Raw genomic sequence first — 23,295 nt, 5'->3', positions numbered from 1 at the left:
GTGGGGACTGCTCACCTTTTAATATATGCACAGCACTTTAAAAATGCCAAGCGTGAGATTAATGTTAGATAATAGCTATTATTGTTATTATAATTATTATTAAGAATAATTTCATACAAAACCCTTCACTGCTTCCTTAAATGTTGACGAAGTTTGTGAGGGTTCCCTCTCCTCTCCATATTCCTGTATGTCAACTCACATTCAATACACAAAACTTTGATTTACTGTGCAAATCCCCACATGCCCAGATATATAAATATAGATAGAGGCATACACACCTCCCCCACCTCCACCAAAAAAGCAGACACATTCCTATTATCAGAAGAGCAGTTCTTCCAGTGATCTAATGCCAACTGTAACCCACCGCCCTCCCAGCAACGCCCCTTCAAATTTACAGCTCAGAATTTCCTGGGAATCCTTCCAAGCCCTCCACGATGAATAATTCAGAGGTTGCACACCATCCTCAAATTGAGCAAACTTCTTCTCCCGGCTACCTTGGGTCAAAATTGCATCGATGAGATATCTCCCCCTGAGCTTGGAGGACATCTGAGAGACCCCCAAGGAAACCCTTCCATCTCCTCTCCTTTAAGAACGGCATTTCTCTCCCCTGGAAAACTTTCCCCTCCTTTGCTCCTGGCTGCAAACCTAGAGGAAAAAACCCGTTTAGGGGAAAAAGACCCAACATTTTTGGGGGGAGGGGGAGGGAACCAAAGCGACTCTTTTGCCTCTAACATCCCAGCATCCACTATCCGTGTCCCTAGACAACTAAGCTCAGCTAGTCAAGGAGAAGACCAGTGTCTGTCCTTTTCCCCACCAGCCTCTGAAGGAGAGCTGTCAAATTACTGTAGTTCAGTGTCCCCTCCATCTGTCTCCCTCTCCCCCTCCCCCCTCTCTCTGTGAGTATTGCTCCCCCTTTTCTATCCTAGAAAACTGAGGTCTTGGGCGTGTGTTGTTGGGGAGAGGCATGGCACACACACACACACACCCGCCTCCCTTTGCATCATCGACCCAACCTCAACCAGAGTCTCATCCCGTCCAGCCTTGCTTATTTGTTTTCCAACGCATGCAGGAGAACAGGGTTGTTGGGAGAGACCAGCCTTTTCTAAGCCTTCCCCTCCCGGGAGACACAACGGCGGACAATCCTCCCCACCCCCAGCCCTTGCATGGTGCCTCTCCCCCCCCCCTCCCCACCTGCTCTTTGCAAAGAAATATCAAGCACACAGCAGATGGGACTGCAGCCAAGATACCTCCTGCTAGCTCTGCCTCCCTCCCTCCGCCCCAGACGCTGACACCAAAACGGCTGTGTCTTCTAACAAGCCTTTGCGATCTGTAATTGCCCCCCCCCTCCTTGCTCCCACTTCCCCAGCAGACGCAGGCAGAGCGCACACCTTCAGCCCCCCAACCCCCAGCCAGAATCCCCCCCGCCGCCCCACATCTCCTTTCCCTACCTTGCTGGAGAAGGAAGCGCAATCTTGTGTCCGTGCCAATAACTGCAGATGGGGTTTGGCCTCGCTCTTGCCAGCCTCGTTCTCCTTGGTTCCGCTAGAGCTCAGTCCTCCTGGCTCCCTGGGCCCGCCAGCCCTGGGCCAACCAGCCCTGGGACACCCCACCCTGTTCTTGCACCCTCCCCAAAGCCCACCCTCTCCGTTCCCGAGCGCACCCAGCTCCCCTCAAGGCTCTTGCGGGCTCCCTCTTTGCAGCATCCTCCACTACTGAGCTTCGCCTCCTGAAGTGCTGGACAGCTCCGTGCCATAGAGCCGGCCCTGGCTTGGTGCAAGAAGGGACGGCCTCCTCCCCGATCCACAGAGCCCCCTAGAGGAGAAGAGCGGGAGGCGCAGGAGAAAGGGGGGGAATCACGCTGGATTCTGGAGAAGAGTCTGAGAGCTTCTCGGTTTATTGCACTCGGCGCCGTTGGCTTTGAAAGCCGCTCCGAAAGTATTCTACAGGGAAAGGGCAAAGGGCAATGTTAAAAAGGGAAATGCCAAACAAACCGCAGGAATCAAAGAGAACCTCTTTGGAAATCGACGTTTGGTCGATACAGAAGTTTTTCCATATTGCCATATTTTCGTAGGTGAATGTTGTGCATTTTCTCAATTTATAGTTTTTCCAAAAGGGGGGGGGGGAACAGTGAGAAAAGGCTAGTGGGAGGGCATCCTGGTTGCATTTATTTGTTGCACTTCCAAATCAGGGTCTCTCAAACTTGGGTCACCAGCTGTTTTTGGACTACAATTCCCATCATCCCTGACCACTGGCCCTGCTAGCTATGGATGATGGGAGTTGTAGTCCAAAAACAGCTGGCAACCTGAGTTTGGGAAACCCTGTTCTAAACTGTCTTTTAGTATACACTGGGGCACCAAGTCTGGTTTTACTGCTGGAAGCAATGCAATAAGGGTCGTCCTGCCCTGCTGCCATCCACTCCTTGCCCCTGCCATAGCACCCCCTTTACCTAGGTTATGTGGCGGCAGGGCAAAGTGTGATGGTGGCGGCAGCAGGTTCTGCCAACATCTCAGCCGAAATTGGCACTGATGCCTGTGGCGTTTCTCCACCAACAGTGGAGGTGGCAGTGTAGATGCCACCTCAGGGGTTTCTGCCACCCGAGGCAGTTGTGTCACCCTGCCTCATGGGTGGGCCAGTCCTGAGTGCACAACTCCCAGGATCCCTTGTTGTTTGTTAATACAGAAAGCCCATTTGATATTGCTAGAGCTTAGTAACAAAGAAGCAGGTCTCTGGTCCAAGGAGCTTAAGTTTTTAAACTACAGTACAGTGGTACCTCGGGTTAAGTACTGAATTCGTTCTGGAGGTTCATTCTTAACCTGAAACTGTTCTTAACCTGAAGCACCATTTTAGCTAATGGGGCCTCCTGCTGCCGCCACCGCACAATTTCTGTTCTCATCCTGAAACAAAATTCTTAACCCGAGGTACTATTTCTGAGTCTGTAACCTGAAGCGTATGTAACCTGAGGTACCACTGTAGTTGCCAAACATTGTTCTAGATCAGGCTTCCCTGCACTCGCTACAGCTGATAGGCCTTGTAGTCCACAACATCTGGACTGAGGCAGATGGGAGCGGTGGTCGAAAACATCTGGGTTGGGGGCTGATGGACATTACAGTCCAAAATATCTGGGCTGAGGCAGGTGGCAGTTGTGGTCAGAAACATTTGGGCAGGATCTGTTGCAAGCTGTGGTGTGAATCATCTTTGCTGGGGGCTGATGGGGGCTATAATCTAAAACTTTTGGTATGGGGCTGAAAGGAACTGTGGTCCAAAACATATGGCCAGGTTGAGAAAGGCTGTTCTAGAGTTCTCCACTCCTCCACAGCAGAGATATTTGAGGGGGGGGTATGTGTGTGAAACCTTGTCTCATTTTTATCAATTTATTTTCCCAGACGCTTCTTTAATTTGAAGCAACTTCTGGGATCTGTTGTGCGGCTCTCCTCACATTAGCAGAACGCTGTAGCAGAGCGAAGCTTGGCGTGTTGCTGCTGCTGCTGTGCGGTGCGGTAAATCACAGCCAGAGAAATTAAAATCCCTAAATAAACCGGTAAATGGCAATCATAAAACCTGCAAACACCCTGCGTAAATCAGGAAGGGAAGCCTTTCTTTATATATATAGTAGAGCCGAGGAGGGGGCTGGGTGAGAGCAAATGCTTGAGGACACTTTGGGTAGAAGAGAGAAGACTGAAGCGGGAAAGGAAGGTGACAGTGGGGTAGGTGGATCCCTGTGGGGCAGGGGAGAAAGAAAGTTGTGGGTCAGAGCACAAACAGAAGGTTGCAGGCCATGAACAGATACACAGCTGGAATCAGGAAGGATGCAGCGTTCCTTAAGGGAACTCCATGATGGAGCATCTATTTTGCATGCAGAAGAAGAATCTGATGGGTCAGGCCAATGGCACATCTGGTCCAGCATCTTCTTCTCACAGTGGCCGGCCAGATGCCCCAATGGGAAACCCACAAGCAGGACAGCACAAGAGCCCTCTCTCCTCCTGTGGTTTCAGCAGCTGGTATCCTGAAGCATTTGCTGCCTCCAAGTGTGGAGACAGAGCAGAGGTATCATGGCCAGTAGCCACTGATAGCCCTCTCCTTCTCCATGAATTTGTCCAGGCCTCTTTTAAAGCCTTCTAGGTTGGTGGCCATCACTGCCTCCTGTGGGAGGGAGTTCCACAGTTTAACTGTGCACTGAGTGAAGAAGACCTCTTTTACCTGTTCTGAATGTTCCAACATTCGGCTTCATTGGATGTCCACATGTTCTAGTGTTGCGAGAGAAGACGAAATCCTTTCCTCCACCCACTTTCCCCATGCCATGCATAATTTTATGACCTTCTAATGTCACCTCTTGCTCACTGTGTCTCTCTTGGTATGCCCTGCGGAGGACCTTAAGGTACACAAATGACAACATTTTGGAGGTCCCAAGTCACAAGGTGGTTAGATTGGTCTCAACTAGGGCCTGGGCCTTTTCAGTACTGGCCCCAACTTGGCGGAACACTCTGTCACAAGAGACCAGGGCCCTGCGGGACTTGACAACTTTCCACACAGCCTGCAAGACAGAGCTATTCCACCTGGCCTTTGGTTTGGACTCAGTCTGACCCTTATGTTTCCCTCCCCTTGTGGTTTTGATCTATGGGCTACTATTAAAATGAGGCTGCATTTTAAATTATATTTAACCTGTATTTTAAATTGTTGTTTTTTCCTATTATGTTTTTACTGTAATTTTACTGGTGTTAGCCGCCCTGAGTCTGGCTCTGGCAAGGGAGGGTGGGGTATAAATTAAATGTATTATTATTATTATTATTATTATTATTATTATTATTATTATTATACCAGTGGTTTTCAATCAGTGTGCCATGGCACCCTGGGGTGCCTTGAATGATAACCAGGGGTGCTGTAGACAACACTGGCCTCTGCCCGTCTTTCCTTCTCTGCCTCCTCTGATGCCCTCTCGCATCTCTGCCTCCCAAAGGCTTGCACGGCTGTTTGTTGCAGCAGCCCTGGCTACCAGCTCCGCAGGCGAATGGTGCCTCTAGGGTTGGCCAGGGGGTGCTTCCTGGGCCCCTGTGGGGCAGTGTGAGGAGGAGGCACCTGTCTTTGGGACAGAGGGGGCAGCTCAAAGACCAGGAGTAGCAACTGCAGCTGCCTGGAGGACTCCCAAGAAGAGGAGAGAAGAGGCTGAGAGAACAAGGGTGTTCAAAAAGGGGTGAGGGGCGGCCGGCTCTGCAGGCAAGGGGTGACATAACTGGGCTTCTGAGCCCTGCAGAAAGAATGTAGTTGGTCAAGGGAGCCGGTTGAAAACCTCTGCTCTAAACTAAAAAAATCCGAAATGCTGCAGCCTTCTTCACAGGGGAGTTGGTTCACCCCCTTGATCATTTTGGTCTCTCTTTGGACACAGGTGAAATCCCTGGCATCTCCAGGTGTGGCTGAGAGAGACGCCTGTTGCCGATACTGAACCGGATGGACAAATGGTCAGTATAAGGCAGTTTCCTATGCTCCTCCTTAAGGCAGCCCTTTATTCAGAATAATGGCCAGAATCTTGCTTTGGCTAAGGCATCTGCGTTTCATGCAGCAGGTCCCAGGTTCAATCCCAAATAGCATCTCCAGGCAGGGCTGGCAGAGGCTGCTTGTCTGAAACCGCTAAGATCTGCTGCCAGTCAGCACTGGACAAGGAAAGCAAAGGTGTCTCAAAAGTGCCTTACTGCAGATAGACCCAATGTGTTTCAAGACAGTTGCCTTTCTTGGGAGCTCAATTCCTTACTGCTTTGAGAACTTGATCAAGGTTCTTAGCTGGGGCAATCAGAATAAGGTCCGCTATTTGACTGCTGATTCAGGACCCTAAACTGTGTTTTATATAATCGGCTTTTTATTTTGTTCTGTGTATATCGCAATGTCATTTCTTGCTATGGCCGACGGCTGACGCAAATAAAGTTCCATTCATTCATTCATTCATTTGAGAACTTGATCAAGAAACCTCTCTTAAAGAAACTTGCATTGCAAAAGACCTTTTTAAAAAAACTGTGGGCTTTGCAGAAAACTACAGCTAGCAGCTGGATGCTTGCAGGACTCAGGAAGAGAAGTGACAGGCTGTAGTTCAGTGGTAGAGCACATGGGCATAGCTGGGGGGGCAGGAGGGCAGCTGCCCCCCTAGATCCACAAAAATTATTGAAAAGCATTGAAAGTACTCAATTAACTGAGGTTCTCTTCCCCCAGCAGATCCCCCCCCCCCCCGGTATTTTTGTCTGTGATTTCCCCACAAAAAGCTCAACATTTTTGGTGGGTAATCCCCTTTAAAAAAGCTCATGCAGTCCAAGGTTGGAGGATCTATGATCCTCCAGATATTTCTGGACTCCAACCCCCTGACAACTGGCGATGCTGGCCAAGTTGATATCTTCTGGCTTCTTAAATAATAATTTTGATGTTGTTGTTTAGTCATTTAGTTGTGTCCGACTCTTCGTGACCCCATGGACCAATCTGTCCTCCCAGTGAGCACTCAGGGCTGATTTCCTTCAGAATGGATAGGTTTGATCTTCTTGCAGTCCATGGGACTCTCAAGAGTCTCCTCCAGCACCATAATTCAAAAGCATCAATTCTTCAGCGATCAGCCTTCTTTATGGTCCAGCTCTCACTTCCATACATCACTCCTGGGGAAACCATAGCTTTCACTATACGGATGCTTGTTGGCAAGGTGATATCTGCTTTTTAAGATGATGTTTAGGTTTGTAAATAACAATAGGCATTGCATATCTGGCTTTCAAGCACGAGGACTAGAAACTTGATGCTTTCTTTTTAAAAGCAAGGATGATGAAGCTGTGGCCTTCCAGGTGTAGTTGGATTCCGACTCTCATCACCCCTGATGATTGGCCGTGTTTGCTGAGGCTAGGAGTTGGAATCCTCTGGCTTCTGAAATAACAATAGCCATTGTGTACATACTTTCAAGCTTAAGGACTAGAAACCTGACTATTTTCTTTTTAAAAGCAGGGGTGGGGAAGTTGTGGCCCTCCCGATATTTGATGGACATCAACTCCCATCATCCCTGACCACTGAACATTATGGCAGAGGCTCATGGGAGTTGGAGTCCAACACCATTTTAAAGGCCACGGGTCTCCACTGCGTCACAGCAGTCATTCAAATCTGCCATCAGCGGTAGAGCTGGAACAATCTGGCCCTCAAATGTTTGTGCTAAGATGATGCTAGTTTTGCAAAAAAAAAATCTCTCCACCCCACCTTTCACAAAACACACACACACTGCTACACATGTCAGCTCTAACGATGCATTTCTGAGATTTCCCCCTGGAGCTGCCAGGAGAGATGTCTGCCCATGACACTAACAGAAACCAAAAATAAGCATCTGTGTGCCCAAAAGGTATCTGTGTTCTTCCTGGATAGGAGTGGGGATGATGTGTGTTGAAAGAAAAGGAGGAGATATACACGCAGGGAGGTAGGAAATTGTGTGTGTGCCGTGTGGCACCTTGAAAACAAATACATTTATTGTGGCATACGAGGACTTGGAAGTTTCCTGTTGCTAACCACCAAAGAAATGTACAGTGGTACCTCGGGTTACATACGCTTCAGGTTATACACTCTGCTAACCCAGAAATAGTGCTTCAGGTTAAGAACTTTACCTCAGGATGAGAACAGAAATCGTGCTCTGGCGGCGCAGCAGTAGTGGGAGGCCCCATAAACTAAAGTGGTGCTTCAGGTTAAGAACAGTTTCAGGTTAAGAACGGACCTCCGGAATGAATTAAGTAGTTAACCTGAGGTACCACTGTATAGAAGTGAAAGTGATGTATGGAAGTGAAAGCTGGACCATAAAGAAGGCTGATCACCGAAGAATTGAGGCTTTTGAATTATGGTGCTGGAGGAGACTCTTGAGAGTCCCACAGACTGCAAGAAGATCAAACCTATCCATTCTGAAGGAAATCAGCCCTGAGTGCTCACTGGAAGGACAGATCCTGAAGCTGAGGCGCCAATACTTTGGCCACCTCTTGAGAAGAGAAGACTCCCTGAAAAAAACCTTGATGTTGGGAAAGATGGAGGGCACAAGGAGAAGGGGACGACAGAGGACAAGATGGTTGGACAGTGTTCTCGAAGCTACAAACATGAGTCTGACCAAACTGCGGGAGGCAGTGGAAGACAGGAGTGCCTGGCGTGCTCTGGTCCATGGGGTCACGAAGAGTCGGACACGACTAAACGACTAAACAACAACAACAAACCACTGTATTATTATAGGATGATTCAGAAAGATTCAGCCCAAGACAAGAGACAGACGGAGAAGTTGGAGAGGGGAGCGAAACTGGCAAGGAGAGGGAAAGTATTCATTGCATTTATGGTTCTCCTCCATGCTGTTTTATGCGCACAACAACCCTGTGAGGTAGGTTAGGCTGAGAGGCAGCGACTGGCTTCAGGTCACTCAGTAAGCTTTCTGGCTGTGTGGGGATTTGAACCCTGGTCCTCCGGGTCTTAGTCCAAAACTCTACCAGCTGCACCACACTGTCTTTTTTTGACAAGGGGCCTATGCTGTTCTACTATGGTAGCAGGTGGGTAACCAATGTTGTGCCTTCCGGATGCTGTCAGACTCCAAGTCCTACCGGCCCCAGCAGCTGGGAGCCAGGCAAACCTGGAGACTTCAGGCAAGACCTGGAGGTCTGGCAATCCTTGTGCTGTCGCAGCAGCCGTGCAAGATAACAGTGTGAGGCCCACCTAGCCAATTTCAGCTGCCCTTTCTTTCCCCTGACAATGAAAAATTCATGAGCCTACTCTGAGCTTTAGCTTCTCTCTCCCTCTCTCTCCCTCTCCTCTTTTTTTAATGGCTTGCATATTTGAGAGCTTGCATGCAATTTGAAAGGGAGTGATGCCCGCACTTCAAATTTGGATACGTCTGTATTGGGGGGGGGGTCATTGGTTTGGTTTTACTCCCCAGGAGATTCAGCCACTAAATTTATGCACAAAAACATTCACGGGGCAGGTGAATGTCACCGGCCACTGGCTTCTTCCTCTCTTTTAAGTGGTTGCAAGGTTTGTTTTCTTAAATTAGTATTTTTGAATTTTGAATTTATATCCCACCCTTCCTTTCCAAAGAGCTCAGAGCGGCAAACAGATGTGGCATAAAAAACAGATTGGAACATCTGTGCATCTCTCATTGGAAACAGAATGTATGGTCTATCACAAAAATTAACAAAGACATTACATGCATTGAATAAGACAAATGATGCAGACGATTTTGTTGAAATATGACAACCTTTTATGAAATACTGTACTGATAACCCTGAAGAGTGGCAACTACTAAAATCACAGATCGGACTTTGGCAAACTTAACTAGATTGATCTGTCCTGCAGTGGGGTGAGTTGAGATTTTGTTTTTGTTTTTCTCTCTTTCTGTAATTGTTAGATATTGGAAATAAATAAAACGAAATACACGTGACAAAAATGTTCTAAAAAGATTGGCAATCGTCCCTCTTTCCCTCTCATAAGGCAAGAACTTGTGAAAGCTGAATGTTGGAAGATTCACGACAGATAAAGAAAATACTCCTTCACACAGCACATAGTTAAACTGGGGAACTCCCTGCCACAGGAGGGAGTGATGGCTACCAGCCTAGATGGCTTTCAAAGAGGAATTGTGTTTATCAGTATAATTAATATTGGTATTATTTTGCAAAGCGGGGAGTGAAGAGATTTATTGGAAAGGGGTTTAAGGTCTGCAAAATCACACTGAGAAGATCGGGGTGAAAAAGTAGAGTTTTGGTAGCAGTTAACTAACCAACATTTCTCATTTTAAAAGCAACAGAAACCAAAGATTATCCTTCCTCTCCCAAGTGATACCCTTGATGGAATAAAATATTGGATGGTATTATGTTTGCTGCTTCTTCTTTTAATACATATTATTTTATTTTGAAGTCACGGTGATACATGGTAATTTGGGAGACTTTGTGTTTATTAGAGAAGAAAGAAATTATTTATATGATGGAACAAAAGCACTGGATCACTCTTTGCCAAATGAAAACGTCACAACGCTGCAGCAGGGGGATCTGCTCAGTCCCTGCATTTTTCAAGCTTATCACCATCTCTAAATATGAAATAGTCCTTGTCGTCATGTACAGCTTTTGTTCCAACGTACTCAGGTAGGACAACTTTTGCGCTAAGGGGACAAGGGCTTCCATCCTTGCCTTTGGAGCCAGTTGCCAAAATAGTGGCTTGTTGAACTTCTCCTTGGGATTTTTCTGAGGTCATAATGCTTCCTTTAGTTACAGTCTTAGGTGCACAGCTTTCAGCCAGGACCAGTGGCGTAGCGTGGGTTGTCAGCACCCGGGGCAAGGCAAGTAATTTGCGCCCCCTAACCCGTGGATTTGTGCCCCCTAACCCGTGGATTTGCGCCCCCTAACCCGTGGATTTGCGCCCCCTAACCCTAACACCCAGATGTTGCGCCCGGTGCGGCCGGCCCCCCCTGCACCCCCCATGCTACGCCACTGGCCAGGACACGGCCAAAGAGGAGGGAAAATTCCTGACATGGATATACGCCTTACTCCTCACACCGGTCCATGTTTGGTTCTATTTTTGAACCTACAGTGTCAGTGTCTTTGGGAGGAAAGGCGGGATGGGAATGTAATCAATCCGATCAATTATTCAATCAATATTTAGAGAGGAGGAACCCACAGAGTAAGCGTCTGCTCTTCTTTACCACTGGAAATTTAAAAACAAAAGAAGTAAAGATTGAGGTGTGGTTTTAGCACCAGCCAATATTAAATTTATAAATCTGCCCATCAATAAATATTCCCTGGGTGATTTACATGAAAATTAAAATTGCAAAGTATCATTGTTAAAATAAACAACAACATAGTTTTCGGTTTTTTAAAAGTTTTTTTAAGCACAGACTGCATAAACAGCCTGGAGTTGAAATTTAATTAGGAAACCCGGGTGAATTAAAAGGTCGTTGCCTGGTGATGAAAAGACCACAGTCCTTAGTCTCATTGTTGCCCTTGTATAACTGTGGAGGTGACGGATGAAACTAGAATTAATTGCCGCTAGCTCCCCCTACTGTTGGTCTCCCTTCCTTCTACCCTACCAAACCCAATGGGCACCAGCCACCTTGGAGCCCACGTGGTTCCAAATTCCACTCCAATGATTCCGAACCGGTGTGAGACAGTTTGGTGGAGTGGTTAGACTGTTGGACTCAGACCTGGGAGACCAATGTTCAAATCCTCACTGGCTGACCCTGAGGGCCGGTCACTGCCTCTCAGCGTGCGGTCATTGGACTAGGGGGACTAGATTAGTTGGCTAAATGTTTCCCTGGCATCCCCTTCCCAAAGCCCAGGAAGCTTCTGCCCTGCTTAGGAAGGGAGGTGCAATGCTCTGACGGTTCCCAGAGCCCTCCTACCACCTTCCCAATGCCCACCTAGCTTTAGGATGGAGACAGCAGGGTCCAGCATCCTCTCAGAGGCTTGCTGTGTCCTTCCCAAAGCCCAGGAAGCTTCTGCCCGGCTTAGGGAAGAAGGCACGATGCTGACAGGCGCAACATCACACACACACCCCATCGCCCTTACAAGCTGGTGCCTCTGGCCCTAACTCCGTACGAAAAGTTTCAGCGCCCACCACTGCAGCCTAACCTGCCCCACAGGGCTGTTGAGGGGATTGAATGAGGAGTGGGAAACCCATATACGCCACTTTGAGCTCCTTGGAGAAAATGGCGGGATATAAATGCAATAAATCAAATCAAATCAACCACAGCAAAAGCATAGCTTGGAGGCCCTGCATTTTCCCTGAATGATGGTTATCCACCTCCACCATATTAAATCTCGCAAGCGATGGGGAAGGTGGCATTTAGTAAACAGGACTTTGTCTCGTATGATTCAGACGGGTTTTGGATCCTTGCCTCTCCTCCCCTCGCCAGCTCCTTCTGTGCTAAAACTTCCATCGCCACCTTGGCGTCCGTTTCCAAGTGCCTGGATGGTGTTGTTTTGGAGGGCTACCCGTAAACACATTGTGTGGCGAAAACAAGGAGCTGGATCCAAATGCTAACAGCCGGTAATTAATTTTCCCTTCCTTTCCTGGAGAGAGGGAAGCCAAGAGCTGTGGCATCTCGCCCACCTCTCTGCAATTCACATCCAGGTGGGGCGTCACTCCAACGGGGAACCAGCAAACAAAGTTACCCAGAAAGGGGCAATGACCTGTGTGATAGAGAAGGTGGATCATGTAGGAGCTCAATCTTTAAGTGTGACAGCACCGACACTTTAGGGACGCGGGTGGTGCTGTGGGTTAAACCACAGAGCCTAGGGCTTGCCGATCAGAAGGTCAGCGGTTCGAATCCCCACGACGGAATGAGCTCCCGTTGCTCGGTCCCTGCTCCTGCCAACCTAGCAGTTCGAAAGCACATTAAAGTGCAAGTAGATAAGTAGGTACCACTCCAGCAGGAAGGTAAACGGCATTTCCATGTGCTGCTCTGGTTCGCCAGAAGCGGCTTAGTCATGCTGGCCACATGACCTGGAAGCTGTATGCCGGCTCCCTCGGCCAATAAAGCAAGATAAGCGCCGCAACCCCAGAGTCGGCCACGACTGGACCTAATGGTCGGGGGTCCCTTTACCTTTACCTTTTACTGACACTTTGGAACTCTCTGCCTATTGATATCAGGCAGGATCCTTCACTGTACTTTTGTTAGTGCCTGCTGGGAAGATTTCTCTTTAGGCAAGCCTGTCCAAATGGTTGGTGCAAGTTTTAATTTGTTTTTAGTCAATTGTTATTTTAAATCTTTCATAAGCCTTAAATGACGTGACCCGGAAGTGTCTGCGGACAGCGCTGGCTCCCGGCCTCTTAAGTGAGATGAGCGCACAACCCTAGAGTCGGACACGACTGGCCCGTACGGGCAGGGGTACCTTTACCTTTTTAAGCCTTAAATGATTGTAGTTAATTTTTCTTTGTGGGTGTTTTATTGTGTTAGCTTTGCCGCAAACCACTTTGAGGGTCTTTTTTCCCAAACAACTGGTGTATAAATTTTATGGAAAATATATATATGACACAAGTCTTCCTGCGCCAGCTGTGGAATGACAGAGTGGGATCTCAGATATCATCTAGTTTCACTCCCTGCTAAATAAAGGATCTGCGGTGCAGGATGCAACCACACCAAAATATTTAAGCCCATGAGCTGATTGACAAACTGGATAAACTGTTGTGGGCCACCAACACAGGCATTTATCCCACTCCATGCCCCCTGCCAGCAATTCGGCAGCAACAAAAAATGTTCTTGCTTTTTTATGTTTAACTTGAAAAACATTTTTTCCTGGAGATATGCAGCAAGGGGGGGCAAGAGGCTTCCCTTCAGGAAGATACATTCCCCAAAATGAACAATTAAGCTTAAAAAAACCTTCTACAGTATTTGTCCTATTAGAGGGCTTCCCGCCGCCCCCAGCCTAAATGTGGCAAGGGGGCATGTTTATAGAGGGAACAACAGAGGCAGGTGGGAAAGGGTCATTGTTCTGCTCCCCAGCTGCAACCTCCTGTTGCGCTCACCCCCCAACTGGAGACTTGGGGGAGCAAGAATCCCCACCCCACCCCACAAATCACCAGCCCTTAGAATCCAGGGAGAGCCTCTCCAAGCAGTGCTGGATTATACCCCAAAAGGCTAAAAAGAGAGAGGGTTTTAAGACAGGAAGGAAGGAAGGAAGGAAGGAAGGAAGGAAGGAAGGAAGGAAGGAAAAGAAAGGAAAGGACTTGATATTACAAAAAGAACATCGGTGGAGTGGTGGAATCAGGACTTTCCTAGACTTCCTTGCCCTCCACACTCCTCCCCCTGTTTCTGGTCTCTTTTCATTACTCATCCCCACCTGAATTGGCATGGTGTGAGTGTCCTATTAATGTAAATCAAAATAATGCAAAGGAATCAGATCCTGCATGTGTGGCAATAAATCCATGTTTCATTATTCTGAATTATGAGTTCTGGGTTTGATTTCTATATTATTATATTATATTATATTATATTATATTATATTATATTATATTATATTATATTATATTATATTATTATAATAATTAATACATAAAGCGAGTGTGTACTTTGTTTTTCCCCAGTTGTTTTTATTCGGAATTACATGTGGAGGCCTTAGGGCCTCTAAAGACCTTAATCTGGCCCTGTTTCCAGGGGCCCTCAAAGTGGGTTCCTTGAGTCCAGGTGCCAGTGGATGAGCCCCAAGTGTAATCACAAGAACATAAAAAGGGCCTGCTGGATCAGGCCAGCAGCCCCTCTCGTCCAGCATCCTGTTCTCACAGTGGCCAACCAGATGCCCATTATGGAAAAGCCTGCAAACAGGATTCGAACCCAAGACCGTGGTATTCACAAACATTGCTACCTCCAACGGACGAGGCAGAGCATAACTGTTATGGCTAGTAGTCATTGGTAGCCTTCTCTTCCATAAATTTGTTTATTCCTCTTTTGAAGACAATGTCTGGAGAGCACCGTGTTGTGCTGGGTGGGGTTGATGGGAGTTGTAGTACAGAAATGTCCAGAGGGCACCAGGTTGAGCTGACGTGGGCTTGGGGGGGGGCACCAAGTTGGCAAAGCCCACCCCAGCAAGAGGCAGCATCACCCAGCCAGCAGCATTGCCATTCCAGAAGTGTCGAGTGAACTAGTTAGGACTGTTAGAAATTGATGGAGCCATCCGTTATGTTCCCGGCGGCATCTATCTCCAAGACGCCAGCCCATTAAAACATTCGGCTCTCCGCAGCAATCAGGAGCCAGAACAGAAGGTCAACTCTGCTTGAAAACAACCTCTGGTGCACGCTTTTTAATCTTGCCGATCGGAGGAGGAGAGGGAGGGGGAGAGGGGGTGAATCAAGTGCTTTTAAATGAAACTGCTCCTCCCTGTGGGGGTGCTGGCAGAGCGAGGAAGGAGGGTGCTGAATGATAGCTAGAGTCAGCCCAGGTTGAAGCCGGCCCAACCTGCCTCCGAGAGCAAAGGCCAAGGGCTGTAGGGTTTTGGAGATTAAATACGATGTACCCCAAGTTCCTCTATTTATCAGGGGTGGTCCTTATAATGTCAGGTCCTTGTCCCAGATAAATCAGCAAGCAGGGTCTTGGAGTGCCTTAAAGATGAACACATCTACAGGGGCAGGGAGCACATTTGGCCCTTCCAGGCCTGAGGTTCCTCACTACAGGCTACACTAATCTGGCGAAGTCTGCCCATTCAGGGCTTGCTTATATACAGTATTTGCAAATTGTTGTTGCCGTCGTTACGTTATATCCTTATGTCCCACCTTTCTTCCAAGGAACTCAAAGTGGCGCACATAGTTTTCCCCATCTTCATCCTCACAACAACTTTGCAAAGTAGGTTTAGGCTCAGGGACCGTGACTACCCCTGTGAGATGTAGGCTCGAGAGGGGATTTGAACCTGGGTAGCTCAGTTGGTTAGAGCATGGTGCTGATAATGCCAAGGTTGCAGGTTCGGTCCCCATATGGGACATCTCCATATTCCTGCATTGCAGGGGATTGGACTAGATGATCATTGGGGGCCCTCCAGCTCTATGATTCTATGAACCCTGGTCTCTCACATCCTAGTCCAGCACCCTGGCCCCTATGCCATGCTGGCTTTCAGCAGATCTCACAAAATCACCAGCTGAGCCTTGTCAAAATTGTGGCTTAACATATAGAATAAGAGAACAAGATGAACATATGTTTAAAGAAGATCAGAAAACGTTTATTGAATATATGGGAAATAATTACGTACAGCTGAAAACGCTGGCAGCATTAAGATAAATTCAACAGCGTAAATAAGTTTTGATGGATGTAATAAGGGAAAACTGATTGGTATAGTTTTTTTTTAAAATATGCAGGGATATAAGATATGTAAAATGAACCATGGAAAGAGAAGAAGGGAAGTCACTGAAATCTTGAGTATGTTTATCTGAAATTGTAAAACAGAAAATTTAATAAAAATCATATTTAAAAACAAACAAACGAAGTGCGGCTTCAGCAGGGGAGGGGTAGCTTTTTCAGCCAGAGGGCCGAATTCCTTCCTGGGTAACCTTCTGGGGGCCACATTATCCCAGTGATGGGTGTGGCAAAATGGGGTGTGGCCAGACACACCTCACTCTCCATTCAGGTATTGTCACAGTTCAAGGACACGTTCCTGGTTAAATCACGAGTGAGAAGCATGGCCCAGGAGCTATGCCAGGGGCCTGATAGAGCAGCCTAAGGGGCCACATCTAGCCCCTAAGCCTGAGGTGCCCCCCCCCAACCTGGAGTCAGAGATTGACCCAAGAACTTCCTACCATCCAGAGGCTCCAAACAGAATATTTCTCCCAGATTATTTGCAAGAGACCAAAGAGGGAAATGGTTGAGGAGAGATAAGGAGACCCGGCTGTCTGCAGAATGAGTGAGAAAGAGATTGGAAGGGAAGGAAGGAGACTGAGGCAGCGGGAAATGAAAACCCAGCCAGCTATCTTTGCAGCAGACGTGGTCTCTGTCCTCTCGTGTTCCCGGAGGAGGCTGGTTTTGTAAAGCCAAGAGGAATCCCATTTCCATCGCACGTCTCATCGCAGAGCAAAGGAGACAATCGCCTCTCTGCCTCTCGGTTTGCTGGTGCCTCACAAAAAGCCTCTTCAGCAGAAGCTGGTAAAGTGAGGATTCCCCAGCGACAGGGAGGAGCAGCGGCATGACCTTGAAATGCCATTTTAAGTCGAATTTTATTTTTCTAATAAGAGGAGTGTGCAAATGCATAAGGAGATAGGGGCACAAGATGTTGGACATATTATAATGATGGCTGACTGGGAACGGTTATGGACCACAGGTATGAAATTTACGGCATGTAATGCCTTAAGAGAAAATTTAATGAAAATGATTTATAGGTGGTACATGACACCAGTTAAGCTTCAAAAAATCTACCATTTGCCCGATAATAAATGTTGGAAATGTAATGAGACTGAAGGTACATTCTTCCACCTTTGGTGGACATGCCCAAGGATTAAGACATTCTGGGAGATGATTTATAATGAAATGAAAAAGGTATTTAAATATACCTTCCTGAAGAAACCAGAGGCCTTTCTCCTGGGCATGGTCGGCCAATTGGTGCTAAAGAAGGATAGAACTTTTTTAATGTATGCAACAACAGCAGCAAGAATACTCATCGCGAAATATTGTAAGACACTAGATCTACCCACCAGGGAAGAATGGCAGATGAAGTTGATGGACTATATGGAATTGGCGGAAATGACTGGCAGAATCCGAGACCAGGGAGAAGAGTCGGTGGAAGAAGACTGGAAAAAGTTTAAAGACTATTTACAGAAATATTGTAAAATTAATGAATGTTAGAAAGATGTTGGAATGAAGTTATATGGCTTTAGTAGAAATGTTATAAGGAATTAAGTATAAATAGATTATTAGCGCATTAAAAGGAAAAATAAGGTTAGAATGTGTTACCGCCCAGTTTCGAATCTTCCATTCCTGGGTAAGGTGATTGAGAGAGCGGTTGCTGAACAGCTTGGTAGGTTTCTGGATGAAACATCGGCTCTGGATCCATTCCAGTCCGGCTTCCGCGCTGGTCATGGGACCGAGACGGCTCTGGTCGCCCTAACAGATGATCTTCGTAGACAGCTGGATCGAGGCGGGTCGGGGCTGCTGATTCTTCTAGATCTGTCAGCAGCTTTCGACATGGTTGATCACGAACTTCTGGACCACCGCCTCGCCGACGTGGGGATCCAGGGCACAGTCCTTCAATGGCTGCGCTCGTTTCTCTCTGGTCGGGGACAGAGGGTGGCACTTGGGGGGGAACTGTCATCCCGCCACTCCTTGGTGTGTGGAGTGCCTCAGGGTGCGATTCTCTCCCCGATGCTTTTTAACATCTTTATGCGCCCCCTCGCCCAGCTTGTCCGGAGCTTTGGGCTGGGCTGCCATCAGTATGCTGATGACACCCAACTCTATCTGTTGATGGATGGCCATCCTGACTCGGCCCCAGACACACTGATCAGATGCTTGGAAGCTGTGGCTGGATGGTTACGTGGGAGCCGGTTGAAGTTAAATCCTTCGAAGACAGAGGTCCTCTGGCTGGGACGGGACGATATGGGATTGAGGGGGCAACTCCCATCTCTTGCGGGGGTGCAATTAGTGCCAGCACCATCCGTTAAGAGTTTGGGTGTAATCTTCGATACCTCCCTTTCCATGGAGGCGCAGATTGCAGCTATAACAAAGGCGGCATTTTTTCATCTCCGCCAAGCTAAGCAGTTGGCTCCTTACCTCTCTCGCCCTGACCTAGCCACTGTGATCCACGCGACGGTCACCTCCAGACTGGATTATTGTAACTCGCTCTACGTGGGGCTGCCCTTGAGACTGACCCAGAAACTCCAGCGGGTGCAGAATGCCGCAGCGAGACTCCTTACGGGGTCTTCGCTGCGGGATCACATCCATCCGGTGCTATACCAGCTGCACTGGCTCCCGGTGGAGTACAGGATCAGGTTTAAGGTGCTGGTTTTAACCTTCAAAGCCCTACACGGCCTAGGACCCTCGTATCTACGGGACCGCCTCTCCTGGTATGCCCCACAGAGGAACTTACGGTCCTCAAATAAAAACATCTTGAAGGTCCCAGGCCACAGAGAGGTTAGGCTGGCCTCAACTAGAGCCAGGGCTTTTTCGGCTGCGGCTCCAACCTGGTGGAACGCTCTGTCACAAGAGACAAGGGCCCTGCAGGACTTGACATCTTTCCGCAGGGCCTGCAAGACAGAGCTGTTCCACCAGGCCTTTGGTTAGGGCACAGCCTGACCCCCTCCTTTTGGCAATCTTTACAATGCTTTAGTTTATGGTTGCCATCAATTTTGATTTTAATTAATTCTTATGATGTTTTATAATGTGGCACTATTTTAGTGTTGTTAGCCGCCCTGAGCCCGGCTTCGGCTGGGGAGGGCGGGATATAAATAAAATTTATTATTATTATTATTATTATTAAGACAATTATAGGATAGAAAACAGAGGAAGATGGAAAGGAATTGCTGAAACAATTAATAGAAGTGGAAGACCAAAAGGGAGGTGTGAGGAGGTCGTGAAAATTAGTGAAAGAAAGTTAAGATATTGAAATTGGATTGTGTTTTAAATGGTTTTTGTTTTGCTTTGTTAGTTGTATGTTAGTGTTTTGCAGTTGTTGTTGTTTTGTTTTTGTATTGTATTGTATTATTGTATGTTTTTTCTTTTTTGGTTTTTTGTAGTGTTGTATTCAATTTGTTGGAAAACTAATAAATATTATTATAAAAAAACCAACAACAAATGCATAAGGAGATAGGAAGGGGAGTCCTTCTGCAGCAGACAAAGGCTACATTTGCACAGCATGTGAACCCTTAAAAGTTGGCTTTATTAAAACCTGACCTAGCATAAGCTCAGCCTTCCTACTGCACACTTTCCACAGTGGGCATAGCTTAGCATGATGTCCCTGGGTCCGGGATGTTTCGCCTGAACAAACCATTGTTACTGAGGCAACAATAAACTGTGGTTTAAATAAACTGAGCAAGTTGGAGAATGCATCTATTTGGACAAAAGAAATCACACGGGGAAGAGGAGACCAAACAGTGGAAATAAAGAGAAGAACAAAACCATCATGGGCGGCCTTTGGAAAACTCAGCTTTGCAATGAAAAATGAAAATATTTCCTTAGACTTGAAAGCTAAAGTATTCAGTACATGCATATTACCTTTAGTGGAGAACTGGAGACACATGAACAGCTTAAGAATAACACAACCTGCCATGGAACATGCAATGTTAGGACTAGCGTTAAAAGATAGAAAAACTAAAAACTGGATATGACAAAGATCAAAAGTTAGGGATGTAGTGGAAAAAGCTGAGAAGTTTGAATAGCCATATGAGATGTCTCATTTGACTGCAATGAAGCACACCTTAGGTACATCCATTTGGATTAGTGAGATGCAGTCCCACATGATGGGGCTGCCTTTGAAAAATGGTCAGAAACTTTGACTGGCTCAGACAGCTGCAGCCAGATTGGATGGATGGATATAGATAAATACTTATCCAAAGCTATGCAAAAGTTCATACGCAATACAAAGTATATTTTTATCATACACCCAAATAAAAGAAATGTTTCTAAAATCTTACCTAAGAAGGAATGGAAGAAGAGAGAAGGAAAAGGGAAAAAGAGGAAAGGAAGGAAGGAAATGAAAAAAGAGAGAAAGAGAGAGGCGGGGAAGAAAAGAAAAAAACACTTCTGTCTCTCTTTCCTGCAGCTAAATGTAGCATTCACTCATTAAAATCCAGCTATTCAATAAGCCAATATTTTTTTCAGTCTCCAAATCCTGATATTACAAGTTCACATTCTCTTTCAAGTCCGTAAGAAGATGCCAATCCTTGATAAATGTCAGTAATGATTTTTCTCTAATTAAGCATGTTAACTTGGCCATCTTAGCTGAGTCTGATAATTTTATCAACCATTCCTTCGTAGTAGGTAGGGCTGTATCTTTCCATCTTTGTGCATATCTCACCACTGTAATCATATAGGAATAATCTTCCACAGTCCTTTTCCAGTTGTGCATCCATTAACCCTAAAAGAAAGAGTTTGGGCTTCAGTTGAATAGCTGCAGCCGGATTATTGACCAGGGCCAGTTATAAGGAGCAGACAACAGCTCCTCTGGCTACTGGTCTCTTTCCAGGCACAATTCCAAGTGCTGGTTATGACTGATAAAGCCCTACATGGTTTAGGTCCAAGCTAACTGAAGATATTGTTGTGAATTGGGCCTCCCCATAATCCCTCCATTCAGTGAAGGGTCAGAGTTTGAGCAAACACATGGATTCCTGGACTTAACAAGGGCTGTGAATAGCACCAGCTAATTCCCTCAGGAGGCCAGCCTGGGGATGGTGGTCCTTGAAGAAACAATGGAGCCGATGGCCATCCCATTGGTCCCTCAGTGGAAGTTATCAACCAGGCACAAGGCTCTGCCAGGCACAGGGGGAGGTTGCCAGGGTAACGGGGGACGGTGTGATGTCACTGCAGGAAAAGAGGGTGTCCTTTTCCACAGAGGGTTTTTTTGGCAAGGCATTCTGGGAACAAGGAGGAGGAAGTTGGCACAAATCCATGCAGCGCTGGCTGGAGGAGGGCTCATTGAAGGTTTCAGGTGTAAATATGTGGGAGTACGGGGAAATAATTCATAATGAACTGGGGGAAAATGTTTAAAAGCACCCCCCCAAAAAAAACCAACAACACCAGAGTCCTTTTTGTTGGGGATAATTCAGACGAAAATTCCCAAGTGTCAAAAAAGGTTATTTATGTATGCCACTACTGTGGCCCGTGTTTCGTTAGCCCAAAAATGGAAGACGAGCGAGGTCCCAACCAAAGAATAATGGCAACTTGAACTGATGGAATATGCACAGCTTGCGGACCTAACGTATAGAATAAGAGAACAAGAAGAACAAACGTTTAAAGAAGATTGGAACATGTTTTTTGAATATATGGGGGTGGGGTTGTGTATAGTTGAAAACATTGACAGCATTAAGATAAATTGAGTGTAAATAAGTTCTGGTGGATGTAATAGTGGAATACTGAATGGTTTAGTTTATGTAAAATATGCAGGGATTTATGTTATGCAAAACAAACCATGGAAAGAGAAGAAGGGAAATCATTGATATTTTAAGGTTGTTTAAATGAATACTCTAAATTGTAAAACAGAAAATTTAATTGGGGGGGGGTGGAGCTGGGACAGAGCAATGGGAGCTCACCCCTCACTGACCTTCTGATTGGCAAACCCAAGAGGCTCAGTGGTTTAGACCACAGCTCCACCCATGTCCCATGCAGATAGACTAAGGTTACCAGATTTTTTTCAATGAATCCGGGCACACTTTTCAACTTCAATGGATTTTGTATGGGGACTGGTTTGTAAATCCGGGGATTGTCCCCGGGAAACGGGGACGTCTGGTAACCTTAAGATAGACAGACAGATAGTTTTAATTCTATCAATGTTTTATTGTTTTTTAATTATGACTCCCCCCCCCCCAATGTTTTAGCTGTTCTAATGCTTATCTGTAAGCTGCTTTGAGACTCTGTCAGGGGAAAAGACAGACTATAAATATAGAAGAAGAGGAGGAGGAGGAGAAAAAATAAGAACAAGAAGAGACGTCTCAGGCCAATGGAATAAAGCAGTGTTAGTATGGAGATCCTACAATTTTTAAAGACCAAGAGGATGACCAGGGTTGGCCCAGGACGTTTTGCCACTTGAGCCAAAACAAAAGAGGAGGAGGGGGAGGAGGAGGGCAACAAGCTCAGAAGACAGCAAGCGGCACACTCTTCGGGGCCAAGATCTGTCGCTCTTCCCAGCTGTCCCTCAGCCTGCCGCCTGAGGCAACTGCCTCACCTCATGGGCAGGCCCAGCCCTGGAGAGCACCACCCATACATTGCGTGGACACGCTAAACAGAGAACCATGGAGAGAACTTGAAGAGATGTATATCCAAAGATGGATGCAAGTCAGATGCTGCAAAGAAGAAGAGAGATACAGATTACCAAATCCATGGGCAGCAGAGCAGGGGGAGCTGTTGCTAACTCAAAATCTGCTGCCGCCTGGCACATGGATTTGATTGATATTGGCACAATTTGTGTATATATAATCGCCTAAAAATCACATTGTCTCAGAATGTGAGACCCAAGTTTTTCATATTGACTCCAGGCGTGTCCAGTTCTGGCTGTGCTTCTACAATTTGCTTTGTGAGGCTGTTCCGTTTTCCTTTGAGACCCCCGCCCTTCCTCTGCCGGGGAGCCATCTCCCTCCATTCCAGGCTCTTTCATCCTGTTCGGCGCTGATGGATCACCGAGTTGCCTTCATCTCCGCAGCCCTTTGGAGTCCCAAGGAGACCCGCCAACACGGCGATAGTCCCTCTGCGCTTGTGACACATCAAAGGAGCTCCAGTTCAAAGGCTGCTGCACAAACACAGATCCGTTTTTCCCCCCTTTAACAAAATCACTTACCGTTCGCTTAAATGATTTCGGGGAAAGGGGAGAGTGTTCAATTGCCTTTTAAACCATCTGCTCTGCAGCAGCGACCAAAGGAGGAACTGGAAAAGGAAGTGGGGGTGAATTCTACTTCATTTTTCCCCATGCAGGCATTAATTAGGAAATGAAGGTACAAGAAGCTAATAGCTTTTTAAATGGAGAAAGAAATTCTTCTGGGGCTACCGTTTGTTCATTAGTTCATTATATTTCATTTCATTTCTATGCTGCCTTTCCTTCAAGGAACTTGGTTTTATGCTCAAAACAACCCTGTGAGGTTGGTTAGCTGGGGGTGGTCCCACAATCTTTCTTTTTCCTTAACTGCCGCTTGGAAGCAGCTACTCCAGCAAGCTGCCTCAGTGGG

At 46.8% G+C, this 23,295-nt stretch overlaps 1 protein-coding gene across 4 annotated transcripts in view; it reads right to left on the bottom strand.

Annotated features, from left to right (window-relative positions):
* The window catches only part of SRRM3 (serine/arginine repetitive matrix 3), a 110,463-nt gene extending 108,690 nt beyond the window's left edge, over nt 1-1,773 (bottom strand). For all 4 annotated transcript variants that reach the window (XM_083479296.1, XM_083479297.1, XM_083479298.1 and 1 more), the window contains exon 1: nt 1,449-1,773. The gene's annotated coding sequence lies outside the window, so the exon portion shown is untranslated. The remainder of the gene's footprint in view (nt 1-1,448) is intronic.
* Between the last annotated feature and the right edge of the window lie 21,522 nt (nt 1,774-23,295).

Source organism: Podarcis liolepis (genome assembly GCF_965112155.1).
Source record: "Podarcis liolepis genome assembly, chromosome: 16".
NCBI lineage: Eukaryota > Metazoa > Chordata > Lepidosauria > Squamata > Lacertidae > Podarcis > Podarcis liolepis.
The sequence above is the reverse complement of the archived record's forward strand: the minus strand, read 5'-3'. Positions and strand labels throughout refer to the sequence as shown.